The 17,682-nt window shown below is 54.3% G+C and overlaps 2 long non-coding RNA genes across 3 annotated transcripts; one reads left to right on the forward strand and one right to left on the reverse strand.

Moving 5' to 3' along the window:
- Positions 1 to 595: 595 nt before the first annotated feature.
- On the reverse strand, positions 596 to 2,965 carry LOC137440368 (uncharacterized). 2 transcript variants are annotated; one of them, XR_010987108.1, is made up of 3 exons: positions 2,932 to 2,965; positions 1,294 to 1,466; positions 596 to 809 (listed from the first exon to the last, which is right to left on the reverse strand). It is a non-coding gene; the product is annotated as an uncharacterized lncRNA (long non-coding RNA). The 2 variants fall into 2 exon arrangements; XR_010987109.1 differs by lacking the exon at positions 2,932 to 2,965 and adding an exon at positions 1,962 to 2,005 and having other exon boundaries at positions 1,294 to 1,463.
- Positions 2,966 to 12,389: 9,424 nt separating this feature from the next.
- LOC137440369 (uncharacterized) lies at positions 12,390 to 13,100 on the forward strand. The gene is made up of 3 exons (XR_010987110.1): positions 12,390 to 12,522; positions 12,609 to 12,685; positions 12,767 to 13,100. It is a non-coding gene; the product is annotated as an uncharacterized lncRNA (long non-coding RNA).
- The last annotated feature ends 4,582 nt before the right edge of the window (positions 13,101 to 17,682 follow it).

Raw genomic sequence — 17,682 nt, forward strand, 5'->3', positions numbered from 1 at the left:
AAAGGGGCTGTAGGGAGGAGGGGGGCTGCAGGGAGAATGGGGAGCTGTAGGGAGGATGGGGGGCTGTAGGGAGGAGGGGGGCTGCAGGAGGAGGGTGTCTGCAGGGAGGAGGGGGGCTGTAGGGAGGAAAGGGGCTGTAGGGAGTAGGGGGGCTGCAGGGAGGAGGGGGGCTGTACAGGGTTGGGGGGCTGCAGGGAGGAGGGGTGCTGTAGGGAGGATGGGGACTGTAGGGGGTAGGGGGGCTGCAGGGAGGAGGGGGGGCTGTACGGGGTTGGGGGGGCTGCAGGGAGGAGGGGGGCTGTAGGGAGGAGGGGGGCTGTAGGGGGTAGGGGGGCTGTAGGGAGGAGGGGGGCTGTAGAGGGTAGGGGGGCTGCAGGGAGGAGGAAAGGGGCTGTAGGGAGGAGGGGGGCTGTAGGGAGGAGGGGGGCTGTAGGGATGAGGGGGGCTGCAGGGAGGAGGGGGGCTGTAGGGAGGAGGGGGGCTGTAGGGGTGTAGAAGGGCTGCAGGGGAGGAGGGGGGCTGTAGGGAGGAGGGGGGCTGTAGGGGGTAGGGGGGCTGCAGGGAGGAGGGGGGGCTGCAGGGGACTGCAGGGTTATAAGGTGGGGGTAAGTGATGCAGTGGTTCCCACTTTTCAGGTTCTGCTCTTCCTCTTCCTCTTCCTCTTCCTCCACCTTCAAATCCGTTACTGCCGCTGCTGACCAGACGCTGCCTTGCCAGCCAGCGGCATATTCCCTCTCCTCCTGATGAAAAAGGCTCCTCATTCTTAACAGAAGGTTGAGAGCCTGCCAGATCCATCCTTCCGAGGACCCCTATGGGGGCCACAACCAATTGTCTGCTCTGCTCTTCTCTCTAGCCCATTTCTCCCTCCAATAATCTATCACTGCTCCCTGAGCTTTATCCCGCGGATTCGGATTCTCTTCCCACTCCGCTAATTGGAACCCCAGAGGGCTGTCCGGGCGTATAGCCCTGGGGACCCTTTCGCTCCCCTTTTTCCGGGGCTGCTCTCTTTACCCGACCCCTGCCCCGTTTCCCGAGGGCCACGCTTTCCGGCCCCAACCGCTTCAGCCCTTCCCTGGCCGAGTCCCTCGCCAGAGCTTGGAAACGCAGGGAGAAGGACTCCACAATCCCTTCGTGAGACCGGACTGGCCAGCTCACGGCTCACGCACACGCTCTCACTGACCTCAATCCCCGCCCAACCGCACCAATCCTTACAGCCCCTTTTCTTGCCCGGCTCTTTGTGCACTACAACTACAGGTCAGTCGCCACAGTTGGCAGCTCCTTCCTTGCCTTTACCTTACAACTTTTGGCTGAGTCTCACCACCTTCCGAGAGGCTTACGGGATCCTTCGTCCGGGCCGCCGAAATCGGCGGGGGCGCCCCCCCCCCCTTCCGATAAAGTCCGTGCAGCCGTCACAGGCAGGGCAATCACGTCCGGGGGGCACCGAATTGGGAGAAGCAAACTCACTGCTGAAAATTTATGACCAGTTCATTAGAAAAGAAAGGCAACACAGCGCTGGGCGCAGAGCGAGTTTGCCGGAGGGCGCGCCCCAACACCACCAGGTGAACCTTCAATAGACGGCAAACAGACAGATTCATCTATTAAAATAGACATAGTTTCATAGTTTCATTCAGGGTTGGAAGGGACCACAAGGATCATCTAGTTCCAACCCCCCTGCCATGGGCAGGGGACACCCCACACTAGATCAGGCTGGACAGAGCCTCATCCACCCTGCTCTTAAACACCCCCAGGGACGGGGCCTCGACCACCTCCCTGGACAACCCATTCCAGGGTCTCACCACTCTCATGCTGAAGAACCTCCTCCTCACATCTAGCCTGAATCTCCCCACCTCCAGCTTCATTCCATTCCCCCTAGTCCTATCACTACCTGAGATCCTGAGAAGTCCCTTCCCCAGCCTTCCTGTAGGCCCCCTTCAGATCCTGGAAGGCCACAATGAGGTCACCTGGGAGCCTTCTCTTCTGCAGACTGTACAGCCCCAACTCCTTCCAGTCTGTCCTCACAGGAGAGGTGCTCCAGCCCTCTGATCATCCTTGTGGCCCTTCTCTGGACACGTTCCAGCACCTCCACATCCCTCTTGGAATAGGGGCTCCAGAACTGGACACAGTAATCCAGGCGGGGTCTCCCCAGGGCTGAGGAGAGGGGGAGGATCACCTCCCTCCACCTGCTGGCCACACTTCTCCTGCTGCAGCCAGGAGCTGATTGGCTTTGCGGGCTGCAAGAGCACATTGAGAGCTCCTGGGGAGCTTTTTGTCCCCCAGCACCCCCAAGGCTCTCTCCTCAGGGCTGCTTTCCAGCCAGTCCCTGCCCAGCCTGCATTTGTGCCTGGGATTGCCTCGACCCAAGCTGCAGGACCCTGCCCTTTGCTCTTCTTGAACTTCATGAGGTTGGCTTGTGCCCAACTCTCCAGCCTGTCAAGGCCTGTCAGTGCTAGCCTAGGCCCCCTACCCCACCCGCCCCGCCCGGCCCCCCCCGCTGCCATCCGGCGCTGCCCCGGCCGCTGCGCCCCGCCTCTCCTCGCTCCCCCCACCCGGCAACCGGCCGCCGGCCACGGCAAGTCCTTGCCCTTGCCTCTTGCCGCTGCTGCCACCCCCGGCCCCCCACACCCCCGGCCCCCCGTTAACGGTTTGCGAGGAGCCCCCCCCCCGCCCGCCGTTATCTCTTGCCGCTGCCCCCCCCCTCCCCCCCCCGCTGCCGCTCCCTGCCCCCCGAAGCCGCTAGCAGCTGGGGCACCCCCCGCCAAAGCCGCGGCGGCTTCCCCTTCCCACATTGGCCCCTGCAGTGGGGAGGTTGCGCTCCGCTCCTCCGGCCCTAAAGCCGCCCTCGCCCGCGCCCCGGCTTGCCGCTTGGCTCGGCTGCCCGCCCGCCCGCTAATCCCCCCAACGCCCCCACCCCAAAAACCCCCCAGCCCCTACCGCGTGCCGCTCGCCCTCTCTCCCTAGCCTGCTCCCCCCGCCGGCGCTTTGCTGCCGCCGCCGTCCGGCCCTCCGCCCCGCCCCGGGGCAGTCCATTCCAATGGGCAATCACTCTCTCCGTGGAAAACTTCCTCCTGACCTCCAGCCTCAACTTCCCCTGGCGCAGCCTGAGACTGTGTCCTCTTCTTCTGCTGCTGGGCTGCCTGGGAGAAGAGACCAACCTCTGCCTCTTTACAACCCCCCTTCAGGCAGTTGGAGAGAGCAAGAAGGTCACCCCTGAGCCTCCTCCTCTCCAGGCTAAGCAACCCCAGCTCCCCTCAGCCTCTCCTCACAGGGCTGTGTTCCAAGCCCCTCACTAACTTCCTTGCCCTTCTCTGGACTCGTTCCAGCAAGTCAACCTCCTTCCTAAACTGAGGGGCCCAGAACTGGACACAGGACTCGAGGTATGGCCTAACCAGTGCAGGGTACAGGGGCAGAATGACCTCCCTGCTCCTGCTGGCCACACTGTTCCTGAGGCAGGCCAGGATGCCATTGGCCCTCTTGGCCGCCTGGGCACACTGCAGGCTCATGTTCAGCCTACCATCGACCAGCGTCCCCAGGTCCCTCTCTGCCTGGCTGCTCTCAGCCACTCTGCCCCCAGCCTGTAGCACTGCCTGGGGTTGTTGTGGCCAATGTGCAGCTCCAAGAAGGACCAAGAAGAGGAGGAGGAGGAGAGAAGGAGGAGGAAGAAACCCTCCAGGGGCAGCCCCCCAGGCTCTGGAGCTTCCCTCTCCCCGGGGGAGGGGAGGGAGGGAGGGAGGAGGCCCAAGGGGGAGGGGGAGAGGGAGGGGAGAGGTCCTCCTGGAAGTCCTCTCCTTGAGGTCCTCCTTCAATAAAGGCTTTTGGCTACACCTTGAGGTCCTCCTGGTGGCTTCCTGGGGGGGTTGAGGTGGCCCAGGGTTGGCCCAGGGTGGCCCAGGGTGGTCCAGGGGTGTCCAGGGTGGTCCAAAGTGGTCCTGGAGGGTCATCTCCAGGGGGTTTGGAGGTCATCTCCAAGGGGTTTGAGGTCCTTCTTGGACCTCTTAAGGTCCTTCCAGGTCCTCCTTGGAGCTCCTGAGGTCCTTCCAGGTCCTCCTTGGAGCTCCTGAGGTCTTTCCATGCCCCCCCAGGGTCCTGGTGGCCACCCCCCAGAAGAAGACAACGTGGGAGGAAGGCCCTTGGGAGGTTCTTTACTTCTCCTTGTGCAGTGCTGCCCCTCCACAGCCCTGGGGTGGGGAGGGAGAGGGAGGAGGGAGAGGGAGAGGGAGAGGGAGAGGGAGAGGAGAGAGGGAGAGGGGAGAGGGAGAGGGAGAGGGAGAGGGAGAGGGAGAGGGAGAGGGAGAGGGAGAGGGAGGGGGTGGGGAGGGGTCCTGAGCTGCTTCCTCCTCTGGGAGGAGGGGAGAAGGAGGATGAGTAGGAGGAGGGAGGGAGGGGGGGGGGAGGGGGGAGGGGAGAGGGAAGGAGGGAGAGGGAAGAGGGAGAGGGAAGAGGGAGGAGGCAAGGAGGGAGAGGAAGGAGGGGGAGGAAGGAGGGGGAGGAAGGAGGGGGAGGAAGGAGGGAGGGGAAGGAGGGAGAGGGAAGAGGGAGAGGAAGGAGGGAGAGGATGGAGGGAGAGGATGGAGGGAGAGGATGGAGGGAGAGGGAGGGAGGAGGGAGAGGGAAGGAGGGAGAGGGAAGGAGGGATAGGGAAGTAGGGAGAGGAAGGAGGGAGAGGAAGGAGGGAGAGAGAAGAGGGAGAGGAAGGAGGGAGAGGATGGAGGGAGAGGATGGAGGGGAGAGGATGGAGGGAGAGGGAGGAGGAGGGAGAGGGAAGGAGGGAGAGGGAAGGAGGGATAGGGAAGTAGGGAGAGGAAGGAGGAAGAGGAAGGAGGGAGAGGAAGGAGGGAGAGGGAGGAAGGGAGAGGGAGGAAGGGAGAGGGAGGAAGGGAGAGGGAGGAAGGGAGAGGGAAGGAAGGGAGAGGGCAAAGTCCAAAGCCCAAAGCAGGAGAAGCTTCCAAAGCTCTCCTGGAGGAGCCCACAGAGGTCCCCACTGGGTCCCTCCCTCTCCCTCCCTCTCCCCTTCCCCTCTCCCCCTCTCTCCCCTCCCCCCCCTCAAAGTGAAGTCCAAGGCCCCAGGCCTGAGGCCTTCTGAAGGCCCCAAGGGGAGCTGAGAGTCCAGGGAGTTCCTCTCTCCCCTCCTGGGTTGCTTCTTCCTCCTCTTGGAGGAGGGAGGGAGGGAGAGAGGGAGGGAGGAAGTTGGCCTCCCACCCCCAGGCAGCCCCTGGAAGGTCTTCTGCTGAGGGGAGGAGGAGGAAGAGGAAGAGGAAGGTCCAAGGGTGGTCCAAGAAAGTGCTGCTGGAGGCCTGAGTGGGGAGAGGGTCGGAGGTCTCCCCTGGGGGTGGTGTGGAGAGGGAGGAAGTACCTGGAAGAGAGGTGAGAGAGGGTTAGGGAGGGGAGGGGGAGAGGGGAGGGAGAGGGGAAGGGAGAGGGAGAGGGGAAGGGAGAGGGGAAGGGGGAAAGGTGAAGGTGAGAGGGAAGGGAAGGGAGAGGGAAGGGAAGGGAAGGGAAGGGAAGGGAGAGGGAAGGGAAGGAAGGGAAGGGAAGGGAAGGGAAGGGAAGGGAAGGGAAGGGAAGGGAAGGAAGACTAGGAGGAGGGAAGGGGGAGGGGAGAGGGAGGAGGTTTTCCTCACCTGCTGGCTGTGCCTTGGGGCTCCCTAAGCCTCCTCTCCATTGCCCAGGGCCAGCTCCAGCTCCCCCCTGGGGGGGTCGGGGGACCCCCGAGAGGATGTCATCCATGAGGGGCTTCGTCCAGCCTCTTCCTCACCTGCTGCACCCTCTCCTCCTGCTTCCTGGAAGAGAAGGGGAGGAGGAGGAGGAGGAGGAGGGTGAGGGAAAGGGTGGGGGAGGAGGAGGAGGGAGGGAAGGAGGAGGAGGAGGAAGGAGGAGGAAGGGAAGGAGGAAAGGAAGGAGGAGGAAGGAGGAGGAGAAGGGAGGAGGAGAAGGGAGGAGGAGGAAAGGATGGAGGAGGAAAGGAAGGGAGGAGGAAAGGGGAGGAGGAAGAAAGGAGGAGGAAAGGAGGAGGAGGAAAGGAGGAGAAGGAAAGGAGAAAGAAGGAGGAGGAGGAAAGGGAGGAGGAGGGAAGGAGTAGGAGGGAAGGAGGAGGAGGAAAGGAGGAGGAGGAAAGAAGGAGGAGGAAAGGAAGGAGGAGGAGGAAAGGAGGAGAAGGAAAGGAGGAGGAGGAAAGGAGGAGGAGGAAAGGAGGAGGAGGAAACGGAGGAGGAGTTAATTTCATTTCATTTCATTTCATTTCATTTCATTTCATTTCATTTCATGTCATTTCATTTCATTTCATTTCATTTCATTTCGTTTCGTTTCGTTTCATTTCGTTTCGTTTTGTTTCGTTTCGTTTCCCTTTTGTTTTGTTTTCCACCTCACAATTTCATTTCATCTCATTTCATTTCATTTTATTTCGTTTTGTTTTGTTTCATTTCATTTAGTTTCATTTTGTTTCATTTTCTTTCGTTTTCCACCACACAGCTTCATTTAATTTCATTTCATTTTATCTCATCTCATCTCATTTCATTTCATTTCATTTCATTTCATTTCATTTCATTTCATTTCGTTTCATTTTCTACTACAAAATTTCATTTCATTTAATTTCGTTTTGTTTCGTTTGTTTTCAATTTCCTCCAGACAATTTCATTTCATTTCATTCCATTTCATTTCATTTCATTTTGTTCCGTTCTGTTTTATTTTGTTTCGTTATGACTCATTTCATTTCTTTATCCACCACCACAATTTCATGTCATTTCATTTCCTTTCATTTCCTTTCATTTCCTTTCATTTCATTTCATTTAATTTCATTTCATTTCATTTCATTTAGTTTCGTTTCTTTTCGTTTTGTTTCATTTTCCACCACACCAATTCTGTGGAGGAAAATGAAATGAAATGAAATGAAATGAAATGAAATGAAATGAAATGAAATGAAATGAAAGGAAATGAAGTTGTGTGGTGGAAAACGAAACAAAATGCAACGAAACTAAATGAAACGAAGATGAAACGAAATTAAATGAAATGAAATTCTGAGGTGGAAAACGAAACAAAACTAAATGAAACAAAACAAAACAAAATGAAATGAAACAAAATGAAATTAAACGATATGAAATGAAATGAAATTGTGCGGTGGAAAATGAAACTAAACAAAAACGAAACGAAACTAAATGAAATGAAATGAAATGAAATGAAATGAAGTTCTGTGGTGGAAACGAAACAAAATGAAACTAAATGAAACGAAACAAAACAAAACAAAATGAAACGAAATGAAATGAAATAAAATGAAATTGTGAGGTGTGAAATGAAAAGAAATGAAATGAAATGAAATGAAATGAAATGAAATGAAATGAAATGAAATATTGTGGTGGAAAACAAAACGAAACGAATCAAAATGAAACGAAATGAAACTAAATGAAATGAAGCAAAACGAAACGAAATGAAATGAAATGAAATGAAAAGAAATGAAATGAAATGAGACGAAATGAGATGAAATTAAATGATATGAAATTGTGTGGTGGAAAATTAAATTAAATTAAATTAAATTAAATTAAATTATATGAAATGATATGAAATAAAATGAAATTGTGTGGTGGAAATTGAAACAAAACAAAATGAAACGAAAAGAAATTAAACTAAATGAAATGAAATGAAATAGAATGAAATGAAATGAAATGAAATTAAATTAAATTTTGTGGTGGAAAACGAAACTAAATGAAATCAAATGAAACGAAATAAAATGAAATTGTGAGGTGGAAAATGAAATGAAATGAAATTAAATCAAATGAAATGAAATTAAATGGAATGAAATGAAATGAAATGGAATGAGATGAAATGGAATGGAATGGAATGGAATGGAATGGAATGGAATGAAATGGAATGAAATGAAATGGAATGAAATGAAATGAAATGAAATGAAATGAAATGAAATGAAATGAAATGAAATGAAATGAGATGAAGTGAACTGAAATTGTGTGATGGAAAATGAAATGAAATTAAATTAAATTAAATTAAATTAAATCATATGAAATGAAATTAAATTGTGTGGTGGAAAACTTAACAAAACTAAACTAATGGAAGCGCATCAAAACCAAATGAATCCAAACTAAATGAAACGTGATGAAACGAAATTAAACGAAATGGAATGAAATGAAATGTAATGAAATGAAATGAAATGAAATTGTGAGGTAGAAAATGAAATGAAATGAAATGAAATGAAATGAAATGAAATGAAATGAAATGAAATGAAATGAAATGAAATGAAATTGTGAGGTAGAAAATGAAATGAAATGAAATGAAATGAAATGAAATGAAATGAAATGAAATGAAATGAAATGAAATGATATGAAATGAAATGAAACTCTGTGGTGGAAAACAAAACGAAACTTAATGAAACTAAACGAAACAAACCGAAAAGAAACGAAACTAAACGAAACGAAATGAAACGAAATGAAACGAAATGAAATGAAATGCAATGAAATGACATGAAATTGTGTGGTGGAAAAACAAATGAAATGAATCATAACGAAACGAAATAAAATGGAACGGAACGAAATGAAATGAAATGAAATGAAATGAAATGAAATGAAATGAAATGAAATGAAATGAAACAAAATGAAATGAAATGAAATGAAATGAAATGAAATTGTGTGGTGAAAATTGAAACAAAATGAAACAAAACGAAATGAAATGAAATGAAATTTTGTGGTGGAAAAGGAAACTAAATGAAATGAAATGAAATGAAATTGTGTGGTGGAAAATGAAATGAAATGTTGTGTGGTGGAAAAGGAAACTAAATGAAACTAAATGAAACAAAACTAAATGAAACAAAACTAAATGAAACAAAATGAAATAAAATGAAATGAAATTAAATGAGATGAAATGAAATGAAATGAAATGAAATGAAATGAAATGAAATGAAATGAAATGAAATGAAATGGAATGGAATGAAATGAAATGAAATTAAATGGAATGGAAGGGAATGGAATGAAATGAAATGAAATGAAATGAAATGAAATGAAATGAAATGAAATGAAATGAAATGAAATGAAATGAAATGAAATGAGATGAAGTGAACTGAAATTGTGTGGTGGAAAATGAAATTAAATGAAATTAAAGGTTAGGAAGGAGGTTGACTTGCTGGAACGAGTCCAGAGGAGGGCAACGAAGTTAGTGAGGGGCTTGGAACACAGCCCTGTGAGGAGAGGCTGAGGGAGCTGGGGTTGCTTAGCCTGGAGAGGAGGAGACTGAGGGGTGACCTTCTTGCTCTCTCCAAGTGCCTGAAGTGGGGTTGTAAAGAGGCAGAGGTTGGTCTCTTCTCCCAGGCAGCCAGCACCAGAAGAAGAGGCCACAGTCTCAGGCTGCGCCAGGGGAAGTTGAGACTGGAGGTCAGGAGGAAGTTTTCCACGGAGAAAGTGATTGCCCATTGGAATGGACTGCCCCGGGGTGGGGCGGGAGGGCCGGACGGCGGCGGCAGCAAGCGCCAGCGGGGGGAGCAGGCTAGGGAGAGAGGGCGAGCGGCACGCGGTAGGGCTGGGGGGTTTTTGGGGTGGGGGCGTTGGGGGGATTAGCGGGCGGGCGGGCAGCCGAGCCAAGCGGCAAGCCGGGGTGCGGGCGAGGGCGGCTTTAGGGCCGGAGGAGCGGAGCGCAACCTCCCCACTGAAGGCTCCAACGTGGAGAGCAGCAAGTTTTTGGAGCCGGGGGACGACAGACGGGAGGGGCAGCGGTGAGAGATAACGGCGGCACGCGGCACCCCTAATAGTGCCGCCTCCGTCGCAGGGGCTAAGAGCAGGCGGGCAGGCCAGGAGGGAAGAGGCAGCCCGCGTCGCGATCCGGAGCGGCGGAGCGCGACCTCCCCCCTGCAGGGACCAATGTGGGAAGGGGAAGCCGCGGCGGCTTTGGCGGGGGGTGCCCAGCTGCTAGCGGCTTCGGGGGGCAGGGAGCGGCAGCGGGGGGGGAGGGGGGGGGCAGCGGCGAGAGATATCGGCGGGCGGGGGGGCTCCTCGCAAACCGGTAACGGGGGCCGGGGGTGTGGGGGGCCGGGGGTGGCAGCAGCGGCAAGAGGGAAGGGCAAGGACTTGCCGTGGCCGGCGGCCGGCTGCCGGGTGGGGGGAGCGAGGAGAGGCGGGGCGCAGCGGCCGGGGCAGCGCCGGATGGCAGCGGGGGGCCGGGCGGGGCGGGTGGGGTAGGCGTCGAGCGGCAAGCTCTCGGCTGCAGTGAATGTTCGGCGGGGGGGGGGGGGGGTGGGGGGACTAGGCTAGCACTGACAGGCCTTGACAGGCTGGAGAGTTGGGCACAAGCCAACCTCATGAAGTTCAATAAGAGCAAGGGCAGGGTCCTGCAGCTGGGTCGAGGCAATCCCAGGCACAAATGCAGGCTGGGCAGGGAGTGGCTGGAAAGCAGCCCTGAGGAGAGAGCCTTGGGGGTGCTGGGGGACAAAAAGCTCACCAGGAGCTCTCAATGTGCTCTTGCAACCCGCAAAGCCAATCAGCTCCTGGGCTGCAGCAGGAGAAGTGTGGCCAGCAGGTGGAGGGAGGTGATCCTCCCCCTCTCCTCAGCCCTGGGGAGACCCCGCCTGGATTACTGGGTCCAGTTCTGGAGCCCCTATTCCAAGAGGGATGTGGAGGTGCTGGAACGTGTCCAGAGAAGGGCCACAAGGATGAGCAGAGGGCTGGAGCACCTCTCCTGTGAGGACAGACTGAAGGAGTTGGGGCTGTTCAGTCTGCAGAAGAGAAGGCTCCGAGGTGACCTAATTGTAGCCTTCCAGTATCTGAAGGGGGCCTACAGGAAGGCTGGGGAAGGGCTTCTCAGGATCTCAGGTAGTGATAGGAGTAGGGGGAATGGAATGAAGCTGGAGGTGGGGAGATTCAGGCTAGATGTGAGGAGGAGGTTCTTCAGCATGAGAGTGGTGAGACCCTGGAATGGGTTGTCCAGGGAGGTGGTCGAGGCCCCGTCCCTGGGGGTGTTTAAGAGCAGGCTGGATGAGGCTCTGTCCAGCCTGATCTAGTGTGGGGTGTCCCTGCCCATGGCAGGGGGGTTGGAACTAGATGATCCTTGTGGTCCCTTCCAACCCTGAATGAAACTATGCAACTATGTCTATTTTAATAGATGAATCTGTCTGTTTGCCGTCTATTGAAGGTCACCTGGTGGTGTTGGGGCGCGCCTCCGGCAAACTCGCTCTGCGCCCAGCGCTGTGTTGCCTTTCTTTGCTAATGAACTGCTCATACATTTTCAGCAGTGAGTTTGCTTCTCCCAATTCGGTGCCCCCCCGACGTGATTGCCCTGCCTGTGACGGCTGCACGGACTTTATCGGAAGGGGGGGGGAAGCCCCCGCCGGTTTCGGCGGCCCGGGAGAAGGATCCCGGAAGCCTCTCGGAAGGTGGTGAGACTCAGCCAAAAGTTGTAAGGTAAAGGCAAGGGAAGGAGCTGCCAACTGTGGCGACTGCCTGTAGTTGTAGTGCACAAAGAGCCGGGCAAGAAAAGGGCTGTAAGGATTGTGCGGTTGGGCGGGGATTGAGGTCAGTGAGAGCGTGTGCGTGAGACGTGAGCTGGCCAGTCCGGTCTCACGAAGGGATTGTGGAGTCCTTCTCCCTGCGTTTCCAAGCTGTGGCGAGGGACTTGGCCAGGGAAGGGATGAAGCGGTTGGGGCCGGAAAGCGTGGCCCTCGGGAAACGGGGCAGGGGTCGGGTAAAGAGAGCAGCCCCGGGATAAAGGGGAGCGAAAGGGTCCCCAGGGCTATACGCCCGGACAGCCCTCTGGGGTTCCAATGAGCGGAGTGGGAAGAGAATCCGAATCCGCGGGATAAAGATCAGGGACCAGTGCTAGATTATTGGAGGGAGAAATGGGCTAGAGAGAAGAGCAGAGCAGACAATTTGTTGTGGCCCCCATAGGGGTCCTCGGAAGGATGGATCTGTCAGGCTCTCAACCTTCTGTTAAGAATGAGGAGCCTTTTCATCAGGAGGAGAGGGAATATGCCACTCGCTGGCAAGGCAGCGTCTGGTCAGCAGCGGCAGTAACAGATTTCAAAGTGGAGGAAGAGGAAGAGGAAGAGCCAGAACGTGAAAAGTGGGAACCACTACATCACTTACCCCCACCTTATAACCCTGCAGTCCCTGCAGCCCCCCTCATCCCTGCAGCCCCCTTCCTCCCTCCAGACCCCCTCATCCCTGCAGCCACCTTCCTCCCTGCAACCCCCTTCCTCCCTGCACCACCTTTCCTCCCTGCAGCCCCCCTCCTCCCTACAGCCCCCTTCCTCCCTCCAGACCCCCTCCTCCTTACAGCCCCCTTCCTCCCTCCAGACCCCCTCCTCCCTGCAGACCACCTCCTCCCTACAGCCCCCCTCCTCCCTACAGCCCCCCTCCTCCCTGCAGCCCCCCTCCTCCCTGCAGACCCCCTCCTCGCTGCAGCCCCCCTCCTCCCTGCAGACCCCCTCCTCGCTGCAGCCCCCCTCCTTCGGAGGTGGAAGAGATGGCCACCGCCAAAGAGGACGAGATCATCCCGGATCCATTCCCAGAGCTTTCTGAGATGCCGGCCAGTCCGCCAAGGGTAACGTTTCTCTGCAGTATTGTCATCAAAACCCAGACAATACTTCCTCACTTGGCTGTAACCCTGAAATGTCTTCTCGCTCTTAGGCTGTTAGGCCACGGACACCCAGCAGGGAGGAGAGGCCGAGAGTAGCAATCGTTAGCCCTCCACACCAACCCAAAAGGTTAGTTCTGTTAAGGTTCTGGTTGATTGAAACAAAAGCAAGGCTATTCCCTTTTGGATGATCAATCGATTCTTTTCTCAGGAGGAGAGCTGGCGCTGCCCATCGCACCAGGCTGCATCCGGATCTGGTAGTGGTTGGTCGAAGGCGGCTTACAGTGCTAGTTTATTCGCTGCTCGGTGTCTCCATCTGCGCTGTTCTCCTTATTTTTGTTGCTGCCCTTCTGTGTCATCTCAAGAATTGTTGTCAGTAAGTTGTTTCCACAGTTGCTGTTCAGCACAAGTTATGGTTCATTGTTGACACGTTCTCCTACTGGAAAGGACAGTAGAGCGAGCAGTTCTTTGTTGGACGGTCTGCTTCAAACGAAACAAAACGAAACTAAACGAAACTAAACGAAATGAAATGAAATGAAATGAAATGAAATTGTGTGGTGGAAATCGAAACAAAACAAGAAGCACCTTTCCTCCCTACAGCCCCCCTTCACCATGCAGCCCCCCTCCTCCCTCCAGTCCCCCATTCTCTCTACAGCCCCCCCCCCTCCCTACAGCCCCCCGTCCTCCCTACTGCCCCCCATTCTCCCTACAGCCCCCCTCCTCCCTACAGCCCCTTTCCTCCCTACAGCCCCCCTCCTCCCTACAGCCCCCCTCCTCCCTGCAGCCCCCCTACCCCCTACTGCCCCCCTCCTCCCTACAGCCCCCCATTCTCCCTACAGCCCCCCCTCCTCCCTACAGCCCCCCATCCTCCCTACAGCCCCTCATTCTTCCTACAGCCCTCCTTCTCCCTGCAGCCCCTTTCCTCCCTACAGCCCCCCTTCTCCCTGCAGCCCCCCTACCCCCTACAGCCCCCCTCCTCCCTACAGCCCCCCTACCCCTTACAGCCCCCCTCCTCCCTACAGCCCCCCTCCTCCCTACAGCCCCCCTCCTCCCTGCAGACCCCCTCCTCCCTACTGACCCCCTCCTCCCTACAGCCCCCCTCCTCCCTACAGCCCCCCGTCCTCCCTCCAGCCCCCCTCCTCCCTACAGCCCCTTTCCTCCCTACAGCCCCCCTCCTAGCTGCAGCCCTTCTCCTCCCTACAGCCCCCCTCCTCCCTACAGCCCCCCTCCTCCCTACAGCCCCCCGTCCTCCCTCCAGCCCCCCGTCCTTCATAACACAACCTTTCATGAGAGACGCTTGAAGAAAACAACACTTAATAAAAGTAGGTTTCGTGCCGACTGCCTCTCTTCATTTACGCCGCGGCGGTGGGGGGGGGGGGGGGGGTGTGGGGGGGCTGGGCGGGCGATACCAGGCAGCCCTCGTCCCGGGGACCACGTCTAACTTGCGGTTCCAGCCGCGGCCCGGACCGGCTCGAAGCCCGGCGGCCCCGGCACCTGCCGGAGCCGCTCGCCCCCTCGGGCTCCCGGCACCCTACAGATCACAGTATCACAGTCTCACAGTATCACTTAGGTTGGAAAGGACCTCGAGGATCATCGAGTCCAACCTATCAACACAGACCCCAGGACTAGACCATGGCACCAAGTGCCACGTCCAATCTCCCCTTGAACGCCTCCAGGGTCGATGACTCAACCACCTCCCTGGGCAACCCGTTTCAATGCAGAATGACTCGCTCGGTGAAGAACTTCCTCCTCACCTCGAGTCTGAACCTCCCCTGGCGCAGCTTGAGACTGTGTCCCCTTGTTCTGGTGCTGGTTGCCTGGGAGAAGAGGCCAACCCCCTCCTGGCTACAACCACCTTTCAGGTAGTTGGAGAGGGCAATGAGGTCACCCCTGAGCCTCCTCTTCTCCAGGCTAAACAATCCCAGCTCCCTCAGCCTCTCCTCATAGGGCTTGTGTTCAAGGCCTCTCCCCAGCCTTGTTGCCCTTCTCTGGACACGCTCAAGTGTTTCAATGTCCTTCTTAAACTGAGGAGCCCAGAACTGGAGCCCAGAACTTGACACAGTACTCAAGGTGTGGCCTAACCAAAGCAGAGTACAGGGGCACTATGACCTCCCTGCTCCTGCTGGCCACAGTATTCCTAATGCAGGCCAGGATGCTATTGGCCCTCCTGGCCACCTGGGCACACTGCTGGCTCATATTCAGGTGGCTGTCGATCAGCACACCCAGGTCCCTCTCTGTTTGGGAGCTCTCCAGCCACTCCGACCCCAGCCTCTAGCTCTGCATGGGATTGCTGTAGCCAAAGTGCAGCACTCGGCACTTGGACTTGTTGAAAGCCATCCCATTGGACTCTGCCCATCTGTCCAGTCGGTCGAGGTCCCTCTGCAGAGCCTTTCTACCCTCTAACTAACATCTGCCCCTAACTTGGTGTCATCTGCAAACTTGCTGATGACTGACTCTACCCCTTCATCCAGATCATCAACGAATATGTTGAAGAGGACAGGGCCCAGCACTGATCCCTGGGGGACACCACTGGTGACTGGCCTCCAGCTGGATGTGGCACCGTTCAAGACCACTCTCTGGGCCCGGCCCTCCAGCCAGTTCCTAACCCAGCACAGAGTGTAATGGTCCAATCCATGGGCTGGCAGCTTAGTCAGCAGTTTGCTGTGGGGGACGGTGTCAAAGGCCTTGCTGAAGTCTAGGTAGACCACATCCACAGGCCTCCCCCCATCCACCAGGCAGTCACCTGATCATAGAAGGAGATCAGGTTGGTCAGGCAGGACCTGCCCTTCCTAAATCCATGTTGGCTGAGAAGAGGAGCTTCAAGAAGGACCAAGAAGAAAAGGAGGAGGAGAGGTGGAGGAGGAAGAAACCCTCCAGGGGCAGCCCCCCAGGCTCTGGAGCTTCTCTCTCCCCGGGGGAGGGGAGGGAGGGATAGAGGAGTGTGGTGGGTTAACACCTTTTTCTGAAAACAAAAGAAGAAAGCAGGGGGGAGGGCTTGCGGTACTTTACACTCCCTGAAGGGCGTCTCCCCCCTGGGAAAGCTGAGTCTGTTCCACTCCCCCCTCCCTGCCCAGCAAGGGTATAAAAAGCAGGACCTCATAGCTGTTGGAGCTCCTTTTTGGCTCCTGCCTCTGCTGGATGAGAGCTACTGCAGCTGCTCCCCTGATCCTCAGCCACGTGGCCGGACCTGATCCTTCTCCCTGCTGCCTCTGCGCCTCTTCAGAGACAGACTGGTTTTGTATTATTTTTTTTTCTATTCCCCTCCCATCCATTCTTGTTCTTTGCCCTTGTGAACCTTATTCCCTGTTATTGCTATATATATATATATTTGAAGAAAAAATTACTTGCCTCTCTACTTCCAAGCTGACTCCAGATTGTTGATTAGTGGATTTGCTCCTTACCTTTTTTTTCCCTCCTCTCCCTGTTTGGAGGGAGGAGGTGGGGGGGAAGTGGGGAAGAGATTCTCAGCCTTTTCCCCATTTGAGCTTTTAACTCTCAGTTAAGGCTCAAACCATTACAATTTTTGGCACCTCCAACGTGGGGCTTGGAAATTGATCTTGTATTGGGAAAGCAATACCTTTTTTTTTTTTTCTGAAAAAGGAGCTTGAAGTAGAAATGGCAATTTTAAAGAACCTGATGGTCCAAGCCTTTTCATGGGCTTTTGGCTGGATCTTTTGGACCCACATCTAGAAATTAATAACTTACTACGTGGTGTGGTTAATGATAGAGATGCTGATCAAGTGGATAAAAGCTTTACCAATTAAGTTAGGCATGTATCTCTTGAATTCATTGAATTTCACTGTCAGTGGTAACTTTTCTAACATAGGAAAATTTCCTGAAGCAAGTTATGAAACCAATGGTGTAGATAAAAGTGCCTGTGATGGAAAATTGCTCTACGTTGCAATATGCTCCATATGCCTAAATGTAATCCTTATAGTGGCATTTGCTGGGACCGTGTTGGGTGGAGGACTAGCTAACCCATTAAGAGCTGTTTGGAGGGTGATAACACACTCCTTTGTGCTCTTTAATCACTGGGGGCGTGTCTGCTGTGGGCATTGTAAGCACTCTGTAGACACAAAGAGGGAGGGGTCGGGTTGTAATGACTGTGCCAGCTCTCAGCCTGAGCCCCAGGCACAAGGGTTTGCCCCACCACCAGCAGTCCCACAGTTGACCCCTGATGCTCCTGCCAATGCAGTCTCTCTAGCACCGGTCACCACACGCAGGAAAAGAAATCAAAAATCATCGCCAAGCACAGATGGTGAGGAAGGAACCTCAGCAGGCCCCAGCAGCTCACAGAACCCAGCGGTGGATGAAGATGATTCAAACCAGGAAATAACTGTTACATCGCTGCCCAGAAAGGAACTAAGGCAAACTCGTCTGGACTACGCCAGGAAAGAGGGTGAGCCAATACTAAGCTGGGCCCTGAGATGCTGGGACGAGGGGGTGGACACAGTGGACCTGGATAAGAGGGAGGCAAAGCTTTTAGGCTCCCTGACTCGTGATGCTGGTCTGGACAAGGAGTTAGCCAAACTTGATGGAATACACACTCTCTGGGCCCGGATTCTGAACGCCATCAAGAGCCGGTACCGCTCAAGAGATGACCTGCCCTGGGCCCCAGTTAGATGGACAACTATGGAACAGGGCATTCGGTATCTGAGGCAGATGGCCGTGATGGAAATAATTTATGGGGATGGCCAGCTCCCTTCGGACCCAGATGAGGTGCCCATGAGACGGCCCTTCGTAAAGAAACTCACCCAGGGTGCTCCTCAGAAATATGCTCACACATTAGGAGGGATACTCTTGACTGGACAGGATGGAAGTCCTAAAACTGTCTGTGAGTTTGCCAATGATTTAAGGGAATATGAGGACAGCGTAAATCAGAAACCCCTGATCTCAGCCATAGAAACTATGGCTAAAGACATTGTCAAAGAGATCAAGACCTCCATGTCTGAACTGAAAAAGGGGAGCGATGCCTCCTTTTCCCCTTCTCCTTCAGAATGGGTCCAGGTTTCAGCAATCAGGAACAGGCGACCTTCCCCTAGGAGATCACCCCAAGCCAATCGGGGAATGTCAAGGGGGTCTCTGTGGAGGTTCCTCTGTGACCATGGAGAGGACATGGACACCTGG

Source organism: Melanerpes formicivorus, unplaced genomic scaffold (assembly GCF_026170545.1).
Source record: "Melanerpes formicivorus ecotype bairdi unplaced genomic scaffold, bMelFor1.0.p_v2 SCAF_2869, whole genome shotgun sequence".
In the NCBI taxonomy this organism is placed as follows: Eukaryota; Metazoa; Chordata; class Aves; order Piciformes; family Picidae; genus Melanerpes; species Melanerpes formicivorus.